This window comes from Argiope bruennichi, chromosome 5 (assembly GCF_947563725.1).
Source record: "Argiope bruennichi chromosome 5, qqArgBrue1.1, whole genome shotgun sequence".
NCBI classification, from domain to species: Eukaryota; Metazoa; Arthropoda; class Arachnida; order Araneae; family Araneidae; genus Argiope; species Argiope bruennichi.
This window is the reverse complement of record NC_079155.1, coordinates 109752565-109778263: the sequence shown is the minus strand read 5'-3', so window position 1 is coordinate 109778263 and position 25699 is coordinate 109752565. Positions and strand designations below refer to the sequence as shown.

At 31.5% G+C, this 25699-nt stretch overlaps 1 protein-coding gene across 2 annotated transcripts in view; it reads left to right on the top strand.

The window, feature by feature from the left end:
* Positions 1-25699, top strand: part of LOC129969177 (ecdysone receptor-like) — a 216967-nt gene that overhangs the window by 106291 nt on the left and 84977 nt on the right. Inside the window, exon 1 of one of the 2 annotated variants that reach the window (XM_056083616.1) lies at positions 8690-8916. The exons of the other annotated variant lie outside the window; for it this stretch is intronic. The gene's annotated coding sequence lies outside the window, so the exon portion shown is untranslated. Of the gene's footprint in view, positions 1-8689; positions 8917-25699 lie in introns of those variants that run through there. 2 annotated transcript variants of the gene reach the window in all.

Sequence of the window (25699 nt, the reverse complement as noted above, 5' to 3'; positions counted from 1 at the left end):
ATATTTGTCCTTTAAAAAAAGTTAGTATATTTTCATGAATATTAATTTCGGCGCATTAAGAGGGAGAATATTCTTTAAACAACCGACGATTCATAAACGATGTAGTCGCGCAAAATGGTTTTGTTTCTTACATAAATCCCAGACAACAAGTGTCATGTGTAAGTAAGTGACGGTAAATTACCCCAGAGATGAATGCTTGGGTTATTGTACATCAACTACTAAATTTTTCCTCGATGTCATCCAGTACTGCAGAAGTGCTCCTACCGTAATCATGCTATCGGCCGTGCAGGAAAAAACCTTGACTCGTCAAGGGATAAAAAAAAACAAATCAAAAACAATAAAAAAAAGTTCGTTAACTCTGCTGAGAGAGATAGAAGTGTTACGAAACACCTCAACACAATGGTGCTTAAAAAAGTCGGCGGTCGCTCTGAAGGTCGGTCTTGTCTAAAAGCATCGGCATGACGCACTTGGTGCTTAGAAATGCATGCGCCCGGGCGCCGTTTTCGCCTTCACATTCAACCGAGCTATATTAGCATGCGGAAATCACTCACCAACGCCGAGATAGCTCCAAGTCCTTATCGAGAGAGAGTCCTGTGTCCATACAGATTAGGAACTGTGTAAATTTAAATTTCACTTCTGTCCAGGGTATGGTTATCGCTGGTGCCGGAAGTACGCGCTGCGACCCACTTTGTAATTTTCTTCGGAATGTCTTTCTTGCTCAAGAAGTCGCCCCGTTATCGTTCATTGCTGTTTGATTGACTCGTCTTCGCTTATAAACAGAAAAGAAAACATGGCAGAATCGGGTATTATCTTTTTCGCAACTCTGTTGTGCTTGTACACACACTCTGTTGTGATTTGATTCGTGTGAGCGTTGTTTCGATGTGCGGGGTTGTTTTCATTTGTAATCAACTTCACTGTATTAATGAAGAGGATAATTAGACATTTTTAAGCTTACATACTTTGCAAATTTTTTATCTTTTACTGGATTTTAAAAACAATGTCACCGTTCCTAATGACAAGAGTTCAATTTCTTTTCGCGGTTTTTAAATGGAAACAAAGTTTATTTATAAAATGCAAATCATTTTGATAATAATAATAATAATAAAAATAAACGTATGTGGGATAGGCGAGACAAAAACTTCATGACAATGTGAATTTTTCAAAATAGAGTTAAGTCATTGTTTCACAGACATGAAAAGCTAAACAATAATTTTGAATAGTCACCTTGAGTTTGTATCCTGAATTAAACGGTTTCTTCCATCAGTTACTATTCATAGATTTTATTTACTGAATTAATTACATTATAGTTTCAATCGTTTGAATTAATCGTTATAGATTATTATAAACATATTTTAGTAGATGCATGGACTAAAAGAAAAAACTTTTGAAGTTTTAATTTCGATTATTTCATTTGGGTGGCATAATTTGTACAGTCAAGAAGCAATAAGCGATGTCAGTATACAATGCGACACAAGAGTAAAAGAGACAGAAATTCTTCCCTTCAGTGATTTTATTATTAAATTTTTGTAGGGATTTCTTTGGCATGTGTCGATTTAGGAAAGGGAATCTTGGGTATCTTTAAAAGACTATTGAAACATTAGGAATTTTTATCTCTTCACTCAGAGCGTGAGAATATGCTGAATGCAGCAGTTTTATGCATCGGGCATAGAACTAATTAAATAAAGTGAGAATTAAATTTGGAGATAAGAACATTTTAAAATGAAGTTAATAGGGCTAAATTAAGATAAAATCAGAAAATTAATTAGGATTTAAATTAGATTAAGAGATATCGTTACATATATAATGTTTAAATATGCTTACTGCATTATTATTACAACATAAAAAAGAAACGAATAATCATATTAAAATTTAAAATAAAATAGCTTAATTCTGCAAAATTTATCACATTTTAACTTTCTCATATACATAGTATGGTGGAAGTATTGTAATCATTAAAAAATTCAAACTCAAAATTTTGACGAATCTTTACGTTTCAGACGTCCATGGATTTGAAAATTTTTGGCACTATGTCTGTCTCACTATGGAAACGATATCTTAAAAATGCTTTAACTTGGGTGGCTGAAATTTGGTGTATAGAATTGCGATCAAATTTGTAGACTTCTGTCAAATTTTGAACACAATGCAGTCACAGGAAGTGTGTCTGTCTAGCTGTTCGATTATAAGTGAACTTGATAACTGCAAAACGAAGAGAGCTGGTAGATAAATTTTGTACCCACATTTAACATCTAACGTGTGGATACCTTCCAAATTTGACGAGGAGTTGACTGTCTGTCGGTGTGTACTTTCATATGCATGTAAATGCAGTAACTCATAAATGCGCTAAATTAAATCAGTGAAATTCGCCATGTGACTATAACTGTAGTTCTGTGCCAAATTTTCTTTTCATTCTATCGGCAAAAAAGCGTTCAAAATGCATATTTGCACAATGAATTCCGCAAAAATGTTAGATTCGCGTCAAAGAATATATTTCGTGACTATTGGTTCGATAATGCCATGCAAGGCTTTTGCGACCTTACCAAAGATCCATAATTTTGTGCTACAGGCGGTTCCTCAATCGAAGGCATGCGAGAAAGCTTTGGGGAGATCCTTCCTGCTGGTTCATTTAGTTGTTGGCAATGGGCTATTAAATGTTTTGTTTCTAGTTAATAAAAAAATTTTTACACGGTAGAAACTATTTTTTTTATTAAATTATGACTTCTTGTTCACAAAGTTTTGTAGTTAGTAAAAACAAGCATTTTCCATTCCTGGCGACCTGACGCTGCTGAGATAAAACTCGTTGTCAAACTAAAAAATAAATCTCCGTATGAGGAATCGAATCCATCAATAACCAACTGCCTTGATCATAAAATCTTGTAGCACATCTGGTGACTATTGTAGTTAAACTTTTCACATCGTACCAACTAGGTTTTATTATGATTAGATGAGTTAGCTGTTGGAAAAACTAGAGATTTCAGCTCTTTTGAAGTTATTTATATCTAAACGTATTTACTTCCATATTAGGGGTAGAATCCATCTTGTTTGATTTAAGCTGTTAATTTAATTTTATTACATTGTTTTAATTCATCGGTCGTTATTTTTATTAATAATAAAAATGATGTATTGGTGCTCTACATGCCTAATTATTAGACATAGAGCAACCAAATTCTGCATAATATACTCCATAGTTTGGTTGCTGTATGTTTCCAAAACTGCATATAAAGGCTTCGAAGATAAGAATATGCATTTCGGAACAATTTTATACAATTTTAATTAATTGAAAATAATTTTAAAAAATTGACATTTTTTCCGCAATAATTTCTGGAAAATTTTGCAGCATATAAATGATTTTTACATCATATTAAAATTTTGTCGAATAGCTAGTTCTTGAAGTCGGCTAGTATTATATAAAACTCATAAGAAATAGTCGGTAAAAACATTTTGTGTCTACATCTGAGACCACATACAATATTTTGGTGCTAATGCATATTACAAATGCTTAATTTAAAAGTTCGTTTTCAATTGTTTTTTCTGTTCAAAAAATGTAAGTGAGCGTTTTAAGAAAGTGTCCCACGATTTACGCTATGTCTTACTGACGAGGGGAAAACATCAAGCATGTTTGGTCCGTTTTTGTCCTTTGACTCTTCCGGAATCTGAGACGTGACTCTATTGTCTTTATCTTCCACTAGAAACAGCCTGAAGATACGACTCCTATAACAAATTTCATGATTGTCTTTGAACTTTAACCCACGAATGCCAGCCACTCTCTTTCGACGCAGCCTGAAGAATCTAGAGTGGACTTCCATTAACGGCTGTCTTGTCCACCCAGTTTCTGGAGTGTTTGTGGGGAAGTGTGTCTTGACACACACACTGGGTGAATGAGTGAAACTACAACTTCTGCGACCCACTCTCTTGTGCCACGAGAGATCTCTTCACGTGACGTAATCGGAATTGGGTCACACACACCGGGTTCTCCAAAAGGATCACACGAGACCTGTGAGTGCCTTCCCAAGATGGCGTCCTCCACCAACCTTGAGAAGGTACACCTGGTTTATTCGAAGTTTTGGAATTCCATTTATTTATTCTTATGGAACTGAGGTACTTGATTGTCCTTTCTTTTAACTTCCCATTTCCATTCTTCTGGAATTTGATATTGCTGTCATGTGATGCTCTATCTAATTACTTTTCGCTCGGCTATTATGTTGGAGCTGTTCTTACTAATTGCCAATTTTTTTTTTCTGTTCTTGTACAATTGCCTTTTGTAATTGTCAGTCCGTGTTCTGCAATCTTTACATGCATTTCGTAATTTTATAGTTTTCTTTTTTTCCTGTCCTCCTCATTTTAAAAAATATGAATCATGTTTATACAAAGTGAAAGGAAGAAATATATCTCCCTCATTTCATATGCGGTTAAATGCGTTTTAACAGGTTATTCTCGTCTTCGCTGTGAAGTTGAATGTCACAATGCCTCCAAAATGCAAAGTCACCATGAAGTGTCTTTGAATGATACAGCATATCTGAACTTAATGATCAATTATTTGAATGCCATTGCTCCCTTTTGTGATCTGTAACATTTTAAGATTTCAAGTTTGAATCAGCATATTTCTTAAAGAATGTTAAATTACTTTTTTTTAACTTTCAGAAATCTCCAAAATTTGAACTATTGAAAATGATAGAATAAATAAGCTTGCATTGTTTTTTAATTGGACTGTTATTTATTTAGTATAATCTATTCCAACTGCTATGAATTTTGTTTCATAAAATATGATTATGAAATTAACAGTTAAATGAATTGTTGTTCTGAGCTCTCACGACATGTTTACTTTCAAGTTGTAATGCAGCAGTTTGTGATCTTAAGTGATGTGAAATTGAATAGTAATTATTATTTTATTTATTTATTTTTGCATATGAAAAGAAAAAATGTAATAGTCAAAAATTTTTGCTTCGAGATTTTTACCAATTTCTGTTTCAGACCTCCTCTATCTAGTCCGAAAAACACATTTTTGGAATTATGTCTGTCTATGCACATGACAACTCAAAAATACGTTGAATTAGGTAAATGGAATTTGGATGCATGATTTTTACCTCAAATTTGTTGATTTCTATCAAAAGTTGAATAGATTCAACTTTTCATTCAACTTTTCAATCTATTCTATCAAAATCTCATCACAAGAAATTTGTCTGTCTGTTCGAGTACTAGTGAGCACGATAAGTACAAAACTTAAAAAAAGCAACATGGATAAAATTTGGCACACAATTTTATATTGTTAAAGTGTAGATATGTATTATATTTTGAATCACGTTTTTGTGCATGTAGATGCCCGAAACGCAGGCTGATGAAATTTGATGTCATTTTTATTGTATTTCTATTTCAAATTTAATTTTAATTGATCAAGTGGGAGGCGAGACTTCCAGAATCATACAATATTACGAAAAACAAAACGCTCATAAGCAGAACTGTGAAGATAAAAAAGATTTGGGCATTTACCTCTTTACTAAGGTCCGTAATTTTCAGGGGATGGGGGTAGGGGGGATGAGAGAAAGATTTGGGGAGACCCATAGCACTGGTATAATTAATCAACTGATATTTAATAGCTTGCAAAGAAAAGGTCAAAGCAAAGTTTATTGACCGATCGTAGTTTAGAGATGTCTCAATGTTTGAGAAAGCCATAAAAAATATCCATAAAAGTGCTACAACGGAATTCGACTGTTATTTCAGAGAAATGTTTTCCCAGATACAGAATATGGCGCAACAGCTTGACATTAAAATTCTTTTTATACGGTGCTCAGTATTGCTGTGCTGAAAAAATGTTTCATTAAGATTTGAGAGACTAATACGAGATTGCGATCTACAATATTCCATAATTATATCCCTTTTTGCAAATGGAATAACTTATATTGGAAATTTTGATATGTTTCGAATATGATTATTCAAAAAAAAAAAAAAATGACGAATAAACTGGGTGAGGCATATGATATTAAAAATATTTATTTCATTTTCTTATTGTGCATCTCATTTTCAATTTGATTCATTAACAGTAATTCATCCATTGTAATTTGTCGTTTTCAATAGAAAAAAAATTCAAATCAAAAAGTAGTCTAGAATCATTCAAGCAACCTTTTTCTGCCGATTATCCGGGGAACCAACACTGATTAAAAGGGTTAATTATTCTGTAGTCCGTCTACATTCGCATATTGTCGGGTATTGCTAAAGGAATCACATAAAAAAAACATCAAAAGAATAAAATGAAGTGAATTAATATATTGTTTTAAAACATTATCTCTGCAACAACAAACAAACAAAAAACTGTATCAATGTATCGTCAGTTACAATATACGCTATATATGTAATATGTAGTTTTTTGCTGTTAGAGATTACATTTTATAATAACAAAGCATTAATATGTTTTTCTTTTTAATTAATATTTTTCTTGATTTAATTATTTCTTGATTTAATTAATATTTTTTCTTGATTTGGTCACTTTTAGCAGTATGCCGACGATATGTCAAAACTTGTACGTAGAAATTAGAAAAATAATTGCAATATTTATCATAAAAACACAAGATATAAACTCTGTGCATCATTTAATTTTTAAAAGTCTTGTATCTATATCTTATATTGCAGATTAATTTCAAAATTTTTAGAAAGTACTGAAGTGAACTTAACACATGCCTTTTATTTTATTTTCCAAATCAACAACATCTAAACTTAAGGCATTGTCAATCGTATTAGTACCATCAATAAAACTCGTTAATAGCATTTATTTATTTGTTAAACCAAAGAAATTTTCCTATGAGTTATCTTGTTTATTTTACATACTTTGTTTCTTATGTTCCAACTATGTGGACTACACTTTTAAATTTTATACTTCACGTTCTAAAATTAAGAACTTAATGATTTTTTTTTCATATTCTAATCGATAACTTCTTTAGTCAAAGTTGTAAATATTAAAAACTACTGTTCTGAATATCTTCGGCGATTTTTCTTGTAACTTTAAAATATTTGCAAGTCTTGTTTCGGAATATCTTTTTAAACAGTCTAGAAATCGCTCTATCTTGGACCTTTTACCAAGGAATAAATATAACCCAAAGCCAAACTAAACTACAAATTTCTGATGGAACTTGATTAATGATCCTACTGGAATTTACACAAACGTACCTTAAAAGACGGACGGCAGTGGTGTGGGAGAAAAGCGAGTGAATCTTTAATAAACTCACACAAACATTGGATTAGTCATGTAAATAAATAGAAGAGTTGACGAATTTTGTGTGCCAAGCCCAAGTCATTGAACAAGGCCATTTTAAACAGTCTTGGCGGCATTCCGAGTGCTCATTTTGAAAACAAACAGGCTATATCGAGATAGTTAGCTATGTTTACGCTTTGTTCCGAGTATTTTGGAACTGATGTAAATTTGTGACTCGAATATTTTATCATTTATTATTTAGCTTTCCCCATTAGAGCATTAGGAATAATATTTATACGTAAAATTGTTCTATTACCTCTGTTGTAAAATATGGCATTAGTGGTTTCATTTTCCAGAATATTATTTCTTGTACGAAAAAAAAAAAACTTTCCCGATTCTGAATGAATGTATAATCCAAAGTTCTTTGTTATCTTTTTTATTTTAATTATATGAATATTCAAAATTATGTGGTTGTATTTAAAATAACTGAGCTGAGCTATTTGGTTCTTATGGGGGGAAAAAAACATTTTTTTTCTAATCAACGATCAAATTGAAGTCGAATTATATAAATAAAATCTGGCATTACTTCTAAGAATATTATATTAAAAATACAAGAGAACTAGAATATTATATTAAGAATAAAAAGAGAAATATTGAAATAAATACATTATTATACATTAAAATGATTAAATTTATTTAAATATATCTCATCCCTCTAAATAACTATGTAATAATATTCTATATACGGCAACATCTTTACTATAAATTTTTCTGTTGTTGATATGAATTAAGAAGAAGAATGTTGTAAAATTAATGAACCATATCATATTTTCATTTCATTTAAAGCTTTGTTCACCGTATGAAATATTGTGAATATGATAAAACTATTAAATGGCTACGGAACAAAGATATTTTCTTTGTTTTTTAGACTAATGCATACTTTCTATATATACGTAGTTATATATCCCATTTTTATTATTTTTTATATATGTCTGTGAAGCTGGTATTTAATTCGGAAGATGAAACAGGATGTAGGAACGAAAGTGGGTTGCGAAAAAAAAAAAAAAGGATATATTTCCCCCTCATCCCCTTTTGCCTTGATTTAAATAAATAAAATATATTTGTATAGGATTCTCCAATATATCGAAAAGGGGGTTTCAATTTCCCCAATCAGATCTGCGGAAAGGGTGTCAAGGCTGTTTCGGGCTCCAAAAAAAAGGTAAATATTGTTCCCACTGAGCCCTTCTCCGGGTTGCCCAGTTGACGTGGGAAAAGGCGACCTCTTCGTCTTGGAACCCCCCTCTCCGAAGAAAACGGAAGCCGATTGTGTCGTTCGTCCTTGCCTTTCGGTGTGAACGAAGAACCCTAAAAAGCAACCTTGATCCTTGTGCCCCACTGAACTGATGCTGCAAATGCTTCCTCACGTGGCCCATAGATGGCGCTGTTTCGAGGTCGATTCCTCTCGCTGCCACTCCGAGTTGATGGTGGCCCGCTCACTACGGCGGCTTAATTCCGAGCGTATGGAGGACACGGATTGGAGTGCTGTTGTGTGTTATCGCTCCCTCTGTTGTTTGTGGATATAGGTTACGATTGCGAACGGCTCGTCCGAGTTACTTTTTGCCGTTTACTCTTGTTTTGTGTGGATTATTGTTGCCGTGTTTTTCATTGCAGCTTGTGAAATGTGCACATTTCTGTTGGGATAACCATACACAAAAATGGATACGTTGATATATACGGTAAGTTTCGATATCTTTTGCTGTCGCCGCGCCTGTATCTGCTTCAAAAATAATTTTATCGCTGTGCATTGAGTTGTTGAAATATTAATAGGGAATTTTAATGCATTGGTCAGAATGAGATGGAAAAAAGAAAGAAAAAAAAACCACCCGAAGACATTTAATGACGGGGGAAATAAGGTTAACGTATTAGTAGGTCAGTCGTGCTGTGGCTTCCGCTGTCTTTCGTAATTTTTGTTCTTGTTACTCTGACTGTAAAAACAACAACAATAATAATACTGTATCCTGTTCATGTAGTTATCGGAGATTATGTCTGTTCTAATTATTACCGTGCGCTTTTACTCGTTTATTGACTAGTCAGTAAGTGCCCGGATTAATCAAGATGCTATTGATGAGATGTAGGTGTTTAAACTGGAGATTATTAAATGATTATTTGTGAAGGTCATCTGAAAGAACTGGGAAGATTTTTCGCAGCAGAGAACTGTATACAACCATGCCCTTGAAATGGTTTGATATTTGTAGGTCATTATTTGAATATGACGGCAGACTCGTTTTGGATAGTTGTAACTAGGATACAAAACGGGTCATAACAATTGGGATCTTTATGGTTTTTGGCAAACTGGAATACATTAATTAATGTTACAGAACCGCTTGTTCTATATCTTTAAAATTACATGATACTAAATTTTGAAGGCTTGCTTTTATATGTGTATGAATTGTGCTTTCTACTGAGATTCGTGTTTGTATACAGATTATTAAGTAATAATAAAAAAAATTGATGCAAAAGTCTATGAAATTGTTCTTGAAAGTAATTTCTCCAAAATTGCTCATTGGTTGTAATACCATCATTCATTAGCGGTTTAATATCTAAAGTAACTTTAAAATAAATACTGTTTATTTTTTGGTTTATTAGCTTATTCTCGAAAATATTGATGAGGTTAAGCATGAATTTGTTATCCACACTATTTAACCAGTAGTTTGAGATTTGACACATATTGTCTTTAAAAAATTACCGTACTATATCCATTGATGAAACCGAAAAAAAAAATTCAAAAATATAATATTCATTGAATCTGTTTTTTAATAATGAAATGTGTTTTGTAATTATGATTATTAAACGTTATGTAATACATCGATTTCTTAATATTCTGGTCTTTTACTTTAGAATAAACCGCATCTGACGGAAACGTATGCTTTATCTTTGTGGTAACCTCATTCCAGAAATGTTATGCAAGAAATTGTAAGCTTTTCCGATTACGTTTGATGTACTATGGAGCTACGTCCATTGGGACCTGTTGCATCTACCTAATGATGATAAATCAAAACTGAAAAGCATTCGCCCATAGATTCGACTTCTAAAATAAAGCAACATGCATGGAAGATATTTTTTATGGGAAAAAATAAATTGCACGATAACTAATTCTAATAAATTGCATGAAATAAAAACTAATTGCAATTCGTAATTACTTTTTGTTTTGTCCCGTTCTTAAAATCTGTGCTAAAAAGTCATACCGCATTCCGTAAGCCGAGTTACTTATTGAAGTCTTAAAATATAGGATTGAAAAGCCTTTATTGTTTTGATAAAAAATACAATTTGTTTACATTTTTAAAATCAAATTTTCTTTCGTTTTTGTCTAATTGGAATTGGTGACATTGACGATTATTTTGACCCCCCCCCCTCCCATTTGAAGTAAACTTTGTATACTGTTTTTGGATATTTTGAAGCTTTCAGATTTTGACGCTAGAGGGCACTGCTGACGAATTCAACCAAACGTCTTGCTATATACATTCGCTTAAGAAACGAAATTAAAACCTAAATTTCTGCTGTAATATTGCCCAAAGCGTGATATTTTTTTTTTCGAACTTTATCTACTTTTAAAAGTCTGTACTCATATTTTAATATTTGAACTCTTGAGGGGAGGTGATTACCTGTTGGATATATTGCTAAATTTGAATTCTAGTTTTGATAAGTTTTTGGAATCGTAAAATTTAATTGCTTCCGCTGACGACCTGGTTTCAAAATTTCTTGAATGCTCTTATTAATTGTACATTACTTATTACTTATTACTTAATGTATTGCTCTTGAGTAAAACTGTAAGGAAAAATTCACAATCGGGTCATTAGACCAGGATATCTTGATTGTCTACAAGCCATTTATCATCTTTCAGTTTTCATTATTTCAAAATTTGCTACCGATACCTGAGTAAAGGACATTGCATTGAGTAGCATTTTCTATTTGTAATGTAAATTAAGAATGACAATTCTATTGAACTCTATTTTTAATCTTTCGATTCATAATGATTAATAGTGGAAGTTTGGCAAATTTTAGTTTATTAGTAGATTAAATGGTAAGGAATGCATATTAACTTTTTTTTTCAGTTAGTAGTGGAATTTTCGGTTTTTGTTTTTACTTGTGTTAAACATGAAATAATTTAAATCCCTTGCTGGTATCTGATGAGAGAGAGATGTAGGTATATTGGTATTTATACACAGAGATGTAGGTATAAATGTAACTCAAAGATGTAGTTTTTCATTTTTGTATCACTAAATGCGATGAGATCTGGGCGTAAATTAGTCCTTATTCCTTGGGCTGTCATATGCTGTGGAGTGATTGAATCATAGTCATTGGACGCCTTAAAATTTATTTTAATTTTTAATCAAAAAATTTATTATTTTAAGTATGCTAAGAGTGAAAAAAAATTAGGACTAATAATTAGTCATATAATCTTATATAAATATGTATATCAGCTCAATATGTATTTAAACAGAGTAAAAGTTTTATTATGCGTCTTTTAGAATTATCTGGGATAAAGTAGGTATCTTTGGCATGGTTAATCCTTAACCTCTTCACATACAATAACGAGTCTGCATTACGAGATACAAGCATTACAAATTATTATTAGTATTACAAATTACAAATACGTGACTCGCACATCCAATTTCTGAATTTTAAATCTGCAATTAACTGAAAGTATAAAGTAAATTAAAATGCAAAAATCACTCAAATGTTTCAATATTTCAAGAGCCCTTATATTAAAATAGGAATTTAATAAATGCCCCAAATAGGTTGGGTCATTTAATTAAGAAGTTAAGTAAAACCCATAGGTCAAGGGGTTAAAATTCCAGTGGCTCTGGAATGAGGATATTAAGTTACATGCGTATTTTAAGCTTAAAGCATATATAATTCAATTTTTTATTCAAACAGTATTATACAGACTATTATTCAGATCACAATTATTAATTTTGTTAATTAAAGTAATTGCATCGTCATCTAAAGAATTCAACTGGCGAATGCTATCATCAAAACTTTACTAACATTTATTTAGATTTTAAGTAGCAAAAGAGCGTTAAAGATTAATATCATAACACTGGATCAGATTCAAGAGGTTAATCATACTATAAAGTTCTATATTAAATAATGTCATATTTTGTATTATGATTTATGTTGAGGTATGATTACTTTAAAAACTGTCTGAATTTTGAGTGCGTATAGCTTTCATAATTATTTAGCTGGCTTTTGGAGTCTCATTTCGAAAAGAATTTGCAAAATGATAAGACTTGACTGAAAAATTGACTTTTTGATTTCTCGATCATTTGATTCTTCAGTTGTTTTATTATATAAATATTTTCGTCAGACTAGGTGTTCAAATTTCTCGTTTTGATTCTAACGGGGCAAGAAATTGCTTTAACCTTAGGCGCTCAAATCTGTTTCGACGATCCTGTTTAAGGCGACACTGAACATAGTCGTACTTTTCAAAGATTAACGATGACTTGTACTATTGAATTCTATTTAAAAAGTTGGACAGTGAATGAATTTATTCTTCTATTTATTTCTAGTGAATTTATTTATTTAGTTCTTTTTCATTAGTATCGTTTTGGATGCGGAGTTCTTTATATCCCATATAAGTTAACTTCGGCTAATAGCCTATCTTAATATTATATATAAGCATTTCCTTTTAAGGTGCTTGATGCGTTTTATTTAAATAATTTATCCATGATAACACACTTTGTTTGTTTGTTTTTTGCTGATAATCACTCTTATGTATTTTGCTGTTACTTTTATGTAACTGAAACAGTAGTTTACTCTTGGCATTTAACTTTCAGACTTGATAAGTTCAGTGCAGTCGAATCCGCTTCTAGCATCATTCGATCCTGGTCGAAAATATCTGTCCTTGCATTTGAATAGGTCTCTGCCCTATCTATCTGCATTATCTGCGTGGTAAAAACAAATGTGCAACAGTGTCATCTTTGGACGCAGACTTAACCTTGGGGAGATAAGATAAGGGAACCCTCCCCTCCTGCCTAAAAATCGAAGAATTTGTTCCATTGACACTATTATCTGTTTTCTTTTATAGGCCGTTGACACCGATCCACTCATGTGCCTGTAACGCAAGATTGTGTAATCACACTGCGATTTTCTGGATGGGAAAGGGTTGAAAGGCCCTCTCTCTCCTGAAGATAAGCAGTTCCTCTTATCGGCTGGAGCAGTGCTTATCTTTTCAGTTAATTAATAGCCTACCTTCCTTGTTTGGCTCCCTGTCAGAGCAGTGCTATTTAATCAGCTTTGATACGGATTAAATTAATGAATTCGTAATTTAATTAGTTTTCGGGTACTGTCAATGAAGCGTTAACTGATAACTGTGCTTTTGATACATTCTAACTGAAATCTAAATTTTTCTTTTGTTGTGAGTTCAGTTATTGAAATTTCTTTTTGATCGTATTCAGTGTATTTTATCGTCGGTATATTGATCGATTTTGGTTTTTATTAAATACCTTTTCCTTCCTTTAATCATAATTACTATCAGCAACATGCACTTTTAAACATAGAAATTTTCGAGTGATTCCTAATCCTGGTTGGTAAACATGTAAAACCTTAGCTTCATCTCAAACTTGGTTGGTTTTGATCTTTACAGTTTCCATTTTCTCAGAATTAGATATCGATTCTGTATTACTAAAAATAATACCCCACCCCAAAAAAAAATCATCTAGAGGTTAAAAAAATCTCCATATATTACACCATTTATGGTTTATAGCTGTGATATTATTAATAATTATATATAATTTTTAAACCACCAACATGTATTCCGACGTTTTTACTAAAAAGAATTTCATATTTGGTTGTTAATAGACTATAAGGCACGTGGCAAGAAACTGAAATGGACAAATACCCTCACTACTTACCTCATCTTTTATACCCAGTGCTCAAATTTTGAACGTAACGCTTATTTATGTATTTCACTTTAAAACATATAAAAATAAACTGAGTCTCAGATTTAGGTGCTGTTTTAAATCACCAAATTAAAATTTTCTAAATTTTAAAAGTTTAAAACTAAGTATGCGAGTGTTATCACGGACGATTCACAAAATAAAAGTTAATGCGTGATATTTTCAAAATGCATCCGTTCATTTCTGCTCCATGGATTCCAAATCATCTTAATCCGTCCTTGTATTGCTCCTGGTATGGGATTCCTCTATTAACTCAAACATTAAAATTACGAACTATTTTATCATGCATATAAAGAGCAAGTGGATTATAGCATAAATGTTACTAGCTTATCGGTTTGATTTGAACTGAATTGCGAAATATATAATCATCTTTATCTTGGGCATTTCGATGTGCGACGGGGTTAATGAAGAAAATTGAAGGATTTGAAAGTGTTCCAGACTGAGTTGTTTATCTTCGATACCCATCTCTCATCCATTGCGCCAGGAAAAGAATTTGGCATTCGTCTCGAGTTCCAGAAGCGACGGCTAGGGCTCCTTATTTTTGTTATCACGTTCATGACAAAACAAACTTCGGGTTATCGATCGACTGTGAGAAAGAATTCGATTTTTGATTCTTCGAAATCGATGCAAGCTATCATTTTTATTCTGAATGTTATTTTGAAAAAAAGTGCCCGTTCAGTTTCTGCCTTGAACTTGTAAAAGGCAGAGAAGATACTGATGACCTAATAATACGTATCCATCCTTTGACATTGGCAAGTTTTGAAGGTAAAATGGCTTCTTTTTTCTCATTTGTATTGCTCGAGTTTGGTCTGATTTTTCGTTCATTTTAGATGCAATAATATGAATTTAATTCCTTTTTAAGAGATGCTAGTTTTAATTATGAAAAAATCGATTGCTTTATGGAGTGACTACAGTTGTGCAAATAACTTTCATAGGCTTAAAAAAGTAAAATGACTGAGCCTCTGAACTGGAATTCATACCAATAAATGGATGTTTTAAGCCTATTGAGAACTATAGCTGACTTACCCGCAATTTTTGTCATATACTACTTTCATACTTCCAGTATCGTACCTTGTCTTCAGTGGGATATGCACGAAATTTGGAACTGAAATTTAAAACTTTAAGTACAATTCCTACATTATCACTTTATTTTTTTCTCGGTTACTTTACACACGCGATGCCATGTTTATGCCATGCCATGCCAGTACAGTGGCAAGGTACTGTATATTAATGAGCTAGCTTCTCATTTGGAAGCATTTTTAGTTCAGTAAACGTTTTATGTCGTTCTTTTATTTTGTAGCTTTGTGAAAATGTGTAGTTTTTCATTTTATTTATCATAACTACGCGACTTCTTTGTGCCCAATTATATTTAAACAGGCGCTTCGATTTTATAATTGTTGTATTAACTAAATGAACGTATTGAAACAGACGGGAATCTGACCCATTATACTTGATAAAGTATTATTATTCTAATATTTTATGTTTCACAAAATACGTAATTTTTGCAATTTTATTTGGTTTAAGACTAATAAGATCATTTTAATAAATAACTGCATGCGACTCTCTCAGTTCAAGTGGCCTTAGGTTGGTTTAATGGGAAAATCTAATGTTGTGGCAATGTACTTAGCTGCGTAACCTCTTGTTTTTTTTTTTAAATTAATTACAGCTATATAGAAAAAATTAAATGGATATTCAATTATTTTTTAATCTCCATCCCTCTGCCGCAATCTTGGAAAAAAAATTGCTTAAATAGAACAATTTCCCACCCATCCCATACATTTCAAGCACTCAGCAAGGAAGGTATTTTAATGGCTAAATACTCTTAAAAGATTTTTAATTCCAAATCGACAGAGATAAAAGGTAGTGATGTCCATTATTATGTAGTTATTCATGTAATCCACGTTTCATCCGACGCTCTGAATCATCTAGTATCACAGCCTTTCCGGACTCATTTTGATGGCTGCATTTAGATAAGTCTATTTTATGTTGAGTCATTTCGAAAACTTTAATTCTCAAGAAATCGTTTTCATTAGTGTTTAAAAAATGTATGGAACAAATGCTGAAGGAAAGCGTATTAAAGAATAAAACTACGCTTAGAAATGTAACCGTTTTTCTCCTCCTGGCCGTCGTCTTCCAATGCGATCTTTGGGAAGGTAAAAAAGAGACAGAGAGGAGTGAATTTCCTTGACCCCAATCATCGACACTTCTACACAAGCATTGCACATTATTCAGGGACAAAAATGAAACGAGATTCTAGTGTTTCCTTGTTGCCTGACGAAAAAAATTATAGTGTTATTTTATTGACCTGTGCTGCCTGTTATATTCTGAAAGCACGTTGTTAGCGTGGTTGCTAGTTAAGCTAGCACCCAAGAAGCAGATTATGGAACGCTTTCTCACTATAGAATTCGGCACGAAGTGGTGAGCTTATGATTATCATAGATGGAAATAATGGAAATTGTAGATGGATCGATTTTTGTGTTAATGGAGATAATTCGATCAGGTACATTAGGAAATAATTTTTCCTCATATATAACCCTTAGAAATGCCGAATATTGTTGACTTTTAGAAAATTAACTCATTTAGTCTTCTAAAACATTAAACATATCCTCCAATATTGATTACCAATTCTCATCACTAGCATTTCTTACAGATGTATTACATTTAACATAGTATCAACAGATTATTGAAGAATAAATATGACCAAACTATTTTAATTAAAATAAAAAAATTTTAAATTTACAATAATTATTTAACATTTATTATTGACTAAATATATAAGCTAAATAGTTTTTTTTAAAATCCTATAATATGATTTTGTTGGTTAAACAATTTACTTGTTACATTTGCAATTTTTTTTTTTATTATTATTATTAAATAGCAAGAATTTTTGCTCTTTTTAAAGTCATCATTACTCAGTTTAACATCATAATAAACTCCCATATACATTTTTGTATTGAGGAGTGACACCAATGTTTTTATATCGCTATTTTAATTTTGTTCCAGTGCTGGAACAAAATCCCCCCCCCCCTTTTTTCCCCCCCGTAATTACGCAAAAAGTTTTTTCAATGTCAGCATTGCGGTAAGCGTTGTTTCTGGAAGGAGGTATTTTCAACGTTATTTGTAATTTACGGTAAATATTATATTTATTTTTGTTTTTTTACACTTTCCATAATTATTCACTATATATCCACTACTCCGTACTTTTCACCTAATTTTTGTAGCAACTGCGGAAATTCCATAGATGTTGAAGAGTATAGTTATAAGATTGAATCTCTAATACCTGTTGTTGTTAATAAGATACACACTGAATATACTATTGATCAATTTACGATATGTATATGGCAGGACGTGTGCTGAAGAAAAAAAGAATTATTTAATTATTTTTTGCTTGTGACTGTAGGCTTTTTTTTTTTTTTTTACGATTGAGAATACCATATTTTATTTTGCAGTGTTGAATTAAAGTTGAAATATTTTCATCTGTATTTAATCACACACTGTTCTCAATTTCCAGCTTATTGCCTATTGCCAACGTGCTATTTCTTAATCATAAAAGCCATACTTAAAAAACATATTCTTTTAAAATATTAATCTCATTCATTATTCTAGAAAAGGAAGTTAAAATACATTTTTATAAATAATTTAAAGAATAAATTATGTGTCCTACCTTTAGGTGTGAAAACTATACTTTTCGTTTCGCCGTTTAAGTATTCTGGTGACTATTTCAAAAAATTGGAAACGTTTAAATGTCGAATATTTCATAGATTGTGAGATTGGCCCAACGTGACCATTACAAAACCAATAATTGGAAAAGTAGAATGTTTTAATTTTATTTTTATGTTGAAGGCTACTTTAAAGACTACGTTGATTAAATTATCTAAATGCTAATATAGATGTTGGTATTCGAATAAGAAAATGTTTGCAAGAGGCATTTTGAAACCATTCCTTGTAGAAACATATGACAGATCTTGTTCGAAGATGGCGCTTGAACTGACATGAAGTTCGAGGAATGAGTATATTTTAAAATCTGGTTTCAAAAACTGCCAAAATGAGCTGAAATTAAATTTATATTGGTTATATTTCAATATGTCATCTGCTGGCCAATGTTTTTTTGTTTTTTTTTCTATTTTGTATACTACTGAAATGAGGCCTCGCTTTCCTTTTCCGTGCTTATTTATTATCTTTATTTGAATGTGTTTTCAAATGGGAAACGCTTCCAAAGCGTCCTAATCGGAAGCGGAAATAATAGTGTACTATTCGAGATTGCTTGTTTTGCGATATCTTCGTAATCTTGTGTGAATAATATGGGTAAATTAAACATATGTGGCAATAAAAACTAAATACTAAAATAAAATTCTTTGTGCTTGATTTTTATCTTGATCTGTCGTTGTTATTCAAATTTTTATAGAAATTTTTGTCTATAAAAGTTCGTGATTCTGTAGACTTCTGTTACTTGTGAAAACTGAACCATGTATTCCTAAATGTACGAAAAAAAAATACTTTATTAGGGTTGGGTTTTTTTTTTTATTGTATTCACATTTAGTGGTAAATCTTTTTCATACTATTTTTTTAACACAAAGTATTTGAACAGTAAAGGATGTTATATTCAGAAGTTCTCTGTTATTAAAAATGTCAGATTTATGTATAAGTTACACACATTATACAGCTTAAGGCAGCCACTTTTTATCGCCCTACCATCCCTGAAATGTCTGAATGAGCAATTTGTATCATACATACTGACTTAAATGGACTTCTAAAAGGCTCCATATTTCTTTCATCTTAGGGCTTCTTCGATTCTAATGGCACTATTATTATAGATTATTGTAAAGTATTTACTTTAGACTAATATGAAATTATAAAGGATCTTATTTAAATATTTTTCTTTACCTTTGATTTTAAATGAAAAAACACGCGATAAAGTTGTTGCTTATTGCTGATATCTGCTGATTTTTTTTTATTTTAATAAACTGCAAATATACTTAATTTCTTTATTAATATTGTAATTTGAAAGGTTAGCGTTCCCAAAATTCTGTATTGTATTTTGTAATAGACATTTCTCATTTTAATGAAAAATCGTTGAGCAATTGGCAACGATTTGCATTCCAGAATTTCGCCAGTTTATGATGAGAGCTAACCATTTTAAGAAGATTGTTAGAATAAAATATGAGAAAAGTTCTACGTTTTCCTCGTCTTTCTTTTCATTTCTCTGGAATCTCTTCTCCTGGCCGAGTGACATTGAAACCGAACTCTGGTTTTGCGGATTTGTGTAACGGCAAACAACAAAAGAAAGGAATTTTCCTTTCTTAAGGGAAAGCAAGACGGAAACGCCTCGCTTATTTTGGCGCCAATGTCTTTTGTTACACTCTGTTTCGCTTCCACCTTTTGAGGATTTTCTTTTCGGGTTTTTTCGAGCATACATGCATTTTTTTCTATCCTCCATTATTTTTTCTCCCGTAACACTGTCCATTCGTTTGACTATCAAAATTCGATGAATAGAATTTGCCGAGAATTATTTTGCCTTCATCATTATCAGAATTTTTTGGAACTATTTAAAAAAAGAAGTGAGTGTTTCGTATCTCCCTCCCTCTAGTTTTGTGTTCCAAACCAGTGGAATGTTAATTTTTAAGACGCACATTATGATTACTCTTGAAAAAATATTTTTTAATAAACAATTTCTGTTCCATTCTGCATTTCTTTGCACTTATCAATTCTAAACATCAGATTTAATATTGTTCCTTTGCTAGTTTCTTGTGTTTTTCTTGAAGAACAAAGGATTTTCTTATTAACATTCATGTCGATTGTAGAGGCCTTTGTGGTGCGAAACAATATGCAAACAGGGAATGAAGGAATATGGCTACTCATGAATTATTCAAGTATCCTGGAAGGAAACATAATAAATATTTTAAATATTTCCTTTATAAACTTTTGTAATTGCAAAAAGTTTAAAAGGAAAAAAATCTTTAAAATATTGCATTTTTCTTTCAAAACCAGGGTTTTAGCGTTGCTGTGTTTTACCCTGTTTAAAATTTGAAATTAAAATGATTTTTGTAAATGTCATTCGCCGGAAACGTTGCATTGTTATAAATTTTTTAAAAAGCAAATGTTTTTATTGCAAATAACAGAAAAGAATGTCTTTAGGTCCGTTCCTCCTCCTTTCCCAAGATTAGATATCCATTGGTTATAGTAGCGTACTTAAATTGAATAAGAAATTGCATTACATCCAAATCAGTGAAGTCTGGCGAAGAAATGGATTAAGGCTTGAGGCACCACACATTCAAAACTATTGAAAACTTCTAGATTTAATGAAGTCACCTCAATAACGTGACAAATAGAGGTGGCCGCCGTCCAGGCACGAAATCAACAAGTAGTTTTACTCTAAGAGCTATTAAACGGCACCCTCAATTGGGCTGGAGACACTTTTGAACGCGCCGTTCCATATTTCAAGAAGTGTCAATCTCAGTCCGTCCCCCCTCCTTTTCCGTGCCCTACATACATGCAGGTCAGGCGACTGCCGGGGGCACCGACGTCACAAATCCTATTATGCAACGCGTGACGTCAGCACGTGACATGTTTCGGTTTTCGGACGGCTTTCTTTTTCATTTTTTGTTCTTTCCCCCCACCCTCACGCGCGCCGTTCCTTTGTTTATGTGTACGTTGCTGTTTTTCTTTTTTCTTTTCTATTATCCCTCCCGAACGCCTAATTGTAGATGTGTTCCTTTTAATGGATCTGGAAGATCGAATTTCCATGTCTGCCGGAAAAAGAGAAGTCTACACTTTTCGTGTGAACTCGGTAGTTGTGAGTCAGGGACAAGGCGTTGAGGGTGTGCCGCATTCCGACACGCGTGCTAATCCTTTTTGGCCGGCCCTAAATCTCACGATTCATTAGTAAAAGTGTTGTATACCACGTGACGTCTAATTTGTGATTTTAGAAATGCTCCACAGTTTGAGAATAATTTTTTCCCCTTCAAATTTCGTATTAAAGTGTTTGTCTGATTTTTAAAATTTTCTGTTGTCGTATAATTTTTTGAAATGTTATTCGGAATTACTTAATGGGCATGTTAAAATAAATCAAACCAGTTAAAAGAAGTATTCAGTACACGAAGGTGTAGTGTTTAAATATGAATCCGATTTTTATTTTGATCCGTGGCTCTTTTGCTGTCCCCTTTCAGTGACTTATATTGCAGCCATAAGTCAAAGTCAGCACTTGAGCTTGTACAGTTTAGCCAACAATATTAACCTTGTTGTGTCTCAGATTACCGATCCTACATGTATGACACACTTTTACCAAAATAGTTATTCGAACCATCGGTCCACCAATGTTGAATCTTGTATTAAAACTGTGCAAGTAGAGCTTCTAGGACGCGCTGAACATTTTGAATTCGGGTAATTGCGATTTTGGTTACGCAAGTACCGCACTCAATAGTTGCTTTTGCGTGCAATAACTGGGTTTACCCACTACATTAAAGTGGAAAATCGTGCTCACTTGCAGTGTTAAAAAATATAATAACAAACAGTTTAATTTTCAGAAAACTTTTGAGCACTTATGCAATACGAAATAAGTATTCTGAAGTTCAAATATTCCTGAAACTAGACAAATTAGCTTTGTGTTGCTGACCTTCGCATAAAAATGTGCGCGTGTCTTATTTTATTAATTTATTGTCTCTTTTTTAGCCATTTTAAGTCTCTTTTTTAGCCATTTTTTCTTTTTTAGCCATTAGCCTGGCTCAAATTTTCAGCAGCTGCTACTGAATACAGAGATAAAATTGAATTTAAAGATATTAGAGAGAATTCTTAGTCTTATACAGCACAATATACGACTAGGAAGACAGTCTAATCAGTAGACCTTTCACGCATACATCTTTCGGCAATTCATTTAAATGTTTTCGTCCTTTCAGGGTCAGTAACAGAGCGCGTGTGCTCTTAGAAGACAACTTTCGACTATCACTTGTAGCAGCTGGTTCGTTATCTTGTCCTTCCTTGAAGAAATTGTTAAAAGGACGAGCTAAAGTACTTCTGGTCATTTACTTTTTGTCTGCTAACACTTAATTCGCCGTTTCTCCGCGATCTAAAAATAACTGTTGGAGATTTTGATTTACAATCCTGTGGATTTAGTATTAGCGTGTTTACACTTGATTGGAAATTTTTATGTTTTAAATCTCTATAATAGATTCATGAGATTTCGCTGTGCTTGAATTGCCAAATTATTTAAACACCTAATTTGATAACATATTTTATTTTGGAAATTATTTCAAAATCATATAAAAATGGAAATGAGTCTTGAGATATTTAAACATTTCTAAGTGATTTTTTATTATTTAAATTTTGGCTAAAATGACTACTAGATTTAAATATCCATTTCTGTAATTCAGTGCACTAGTCTGACGCACCATATTCCTTCAGTATAAAGATCTTATAAACATGATTTTCACATAGAGCGTAATCATAAAAATTCGCGTAGCATTTATTTAAATTTTTAGATTATTTCCCACATTGCGTTTGATAGTAGTTTTTTGAATAGTAGATAATAGAAATTTGTAGTTTACTATCAGCATTATTTTTCCTCAGGTCTGAAAGCAGCATTTTAATTTTTGGAAATAAAGAGGATTTTTCGATGGAACTTTAGTTCTAAAACGAGAATTTAAAAAAAAAAAGTAATATTGCAATAAGAATACCATTACATGGCCAATTTTATATCAAGGCGTATTTGATGTTTGAATCCTCAACAAAAGCATTATTTTATTTGAATTTATTGTATTGAAAACATTCTATAAATCGGTAGTAGTGATGAAAATAACCATTACCAGTATTTTAAGCCTATATTGCAGTATAAAAGAGTTTTTTTTTTTATTATTATTATCGGCTACTTTGTTTCATTTCCATTGTGTGCGTTATGATTACGTTTGCCTTTATTTTTTCCCCACATTTTCATATCGAACTTTTTTTTAAAAGTTTAATTCGTTTTAATTTGAATTTCATTTTTATAAAAATTACCAAGAATACTAAAATACATATAGGAAGTCAACAGCTTGATTTTATATATAACTACGGAAACTAATCATACTGATTAGGCGATCAATTTTCCAATTTGTTGTGTTTGATTTCAATCTAACTTCTTATGTATGATTTGAAAATAATAAATCCTTCAACAAAGTATTTTTGAACATAAAATTGTTTTAGATATTAAAAGTGTGCCATTTTAGCGCTTTAACTATTAACAAGATATAACATCCCAATCACTTTTTAACTTTATTTTAGATAGAATTTTAGTAGTATAAAGTTTTTTTTTGGAGGGGGGATATTTGGTCATCATGTCTCAGCCTCTGAATTAGTAATCATTTGAAGAAAAAAAAATTTCGAACCAATTTATTTTATTTAAAATTTATACTCTTAACTTGCGTAGTAAATGAAGGGAAAAAAAAAAAAGATTTTACACTACTGATATTCAAAGGATTTAACAGTCTTATACTTGTTCTGTTTATTGTGTATATGTTCCATACAAATTCCCCATGGCATCGTATTTAAAACGCAATTATTTAGTTAATTTTTCTTTTAAATTTCGTGGCATTGTAACTCTTACACTCTTTTACACCTATGTAAAACAACACATATATTAAATAGAATTTCTCTTTCATAATGGATGGAAATAATGCCATTATATATTTGGTAAAAATATTGTAAAGAATATGAACTTCCTTAGAACAATTAAATCCATTGTTGAAAAATTAGACAAAGATTAGTTAAAAAAATTTCCATGTTAATTAAATTAGTATCGTGAAAAAATATTTTTAAATGGTGTTGAAATTAGTTTTGCTCAATAATAATCGGGGGGAAATGCTAAACCCTTGCTTAATATTTAAATGTTTAAAATTCTATTTAAAATTTGGAAGAAAAAAAAGCCAATCCAAAATAATGCATTTTTATCCCTTAATATGCACACGCGACAATATATATATATATATATATATATATATATATATATATATATATATATATATATATATATATATAATATTAGTCCAAGTAGCTCTTAAACGACTGTCAAATGCATTCTTTGTTATTAGTAGAAATATAGAGATTTGTTCATTTCCATTTACTCTATTTTTCCAGCTAATTCTTGTCATTTCTCACACAGTAGCTGTAAATTGTCCGATTTTTATCGCAGCAAAATTTATTGTTAGACGTTCCTAATTTACGTGAGACCCTCCTGTGGTAGTTTTAGAAATCAACCCAGTTTTTTGAGATTTGTGAATGCCATTAAAAATTACGACCATACCTTTAAATGTTGACGTGTGTCCTGCCATTCGAGATGAAGCATCAGAAAATTGAGGTCACATGAAATAGACTCGAAGTGTCGGGGGGAGGGAGGAGCGAGAGAGCGACCTAGAGCAGTTCCTTTCCCCGCTCCCATCATTCACAGGCTTCGTGTAGGGTTGCCAGAAATCGTTCTCTTATCGGAGAATTTCGCCAAATAAGTCGCCGAACCTTCTCATCAGATGTTGAGGTTTCAGTCACTTGATTATTATCTAGGCTCCAATAAGAAAGAGAAATTTCATTTTTCTGTAAAATGTAACTAGGGAGGAAATTAATTGAAATACTAAATTTAATTATGTATAATGCGTGCATATAATTTGCTTTGATTAATCGCATATTCAGCATATAATACTAAAAATTCATTTGTTAAATTTTAAAATTGGAATGAAATTAATAGCTGCTGATCGGAATTTAACTCCCTTCTAGATCTATGAATATTATATATTTTTCTATTTGATATTTTCTAGTTTGGTCCATAAACACATTCCAACCATTATAACGTTTATAAACAATGGAAATAGCAGAATACTTATTATTGATATGTTCGCTATATGCTTGTTAACTGTGAGCATCGTCTGACAGTTGTAGAAAGCCAAAAATAAAGATGAAGTTCGTTGTAGTTCTATGATTAATAGCATGTCTGTAAATCAAATTCTATAAATATTTTTAATGTCATTTGGCAGATTAAATAAATATGAATTTTAATATAAATCTGTAATTTAATATTCTAAGAGATTAAAATATGATGATTATTATACTTTGTTGTATGCATGTTAAAAAATGCGGAATTTCATTTATTCAATTTAGATTGTATACTTTTAGTTTAAATTTATTAGTATTTATAAATATTTCGTGTATTTGATATCTAAGACAACCAGAAAGTAAGAAAATCCTTTTCAGAACTAAATTTAAAAAAAATGTTTTATTCAAATACAGTACCAACTTCTTTAACATCTTTTTTAACGTAATATTTTATTTCCTTAATTGGGAGCATTTCTGTTAAGTTTATTTTATGTATCCAGAAAAGGCATTATACATCAATTAATTCTAATAAAACCTAGTATAAAAGTAAATTATTGATTTATTAGAGCTTATTGATGTATTGAGCTTTATTATTGTTTAGAGCTTATGAATAATCTAATATTAATAACATGAAGATTTTAAAACTATAAAAAAAATAGCAGAAAGTAGAATTGCATGATGGAGCTAATGTGACATTTGTACAAATTGAAAGTTTTCTATCTGGATTCGT